Raw genomic sequence first — 714 nt, forward strand, 5'->3', positions numbered from 1 at the left:
ATATATAGCTGAATTAGTTTGAGTTTAAAGCAGTGGTTCTCAACCAGGGTCCATATAAGATATTTTGTTTAAATTTATGAGCAATAAGTTGCTTATAAAATAATACACCAAATATTTTAACAATTTGTTAAATACAATTCCTAATGTTTAATAATTATAATACAATAGGACTTTTTAAACATTGAATGAGGGTCCACCAGAGTTAAATAATCAAAGGAGGTCCCTTGATAAAAAAAAAAAAAAATGATTGAGAATCACTGGTTTAATGTTAGCAAGTTGCTGAAATCTGCTTAGAAAATGTCATCTCATTTCAAGACCAAGTGATTTAAAAGTCAGAATTGGCACTAAGAGATTTGATTTAAAACATATTCCATCCATTTTTCTTTTGTTGAAAGCTTGAAAAGAGAAAGTGCCCATCATCATTGTAAGTCTTCTCAGACTAGAATGTATGGATAACTATATCTAGTATTGTCACAGTTTCGTTTTTAAGGGAGTGGTGTTGACTTGCAGGAGAATTCCAGGCTGCATTTTTTAAAAAGATATTTTAAATGTCAGCAATGAGTTTGTAAAACAAGATGCCCTCTTGTAACAAGAGGAATAGTATTAGATGAATTAAATGATATGTTATGCATTCTATAAGCTTTGTGACTGGGAAAGACAGGTGTTACATTGATAGTGTGAAAACAAGAACCAGCTTTTTTTTTTTTTTTTTTT

At 29.8% G+C, this 714-nt stretch overlaps 1 protein-coding gene across 1 annotated transcript in view; it reads left to right on the forward strand.

Moving 5' to 3' along the window:
* Nucleotides 1-714, forward strand: part of LOC106870550 (3-hydroxyacyl-CoA dehydrogenase type-2) — a 12,037-nt gene that overhangs the window by 9,103 nt on the left and 2,220 nt on the right. The gene's annotated exons all lie outside the window — the stretch shown is intronic.

Source organism: Octopus bimaculoides, chromosome 3, assembly GCF_001194135.2.
Source record: "Octopus bimaculoides isolate UCB-OBI-ISO-001 chromosome 3, ASM119413v2, whole genome shotgun sequence".
Classification (NCBI taxonomy): Eukaryota; Metazoa; Mollusca; class Cephalopoda; order Octopoda; family Octopodidae; genus Octopus; species Octopus bimaculoides.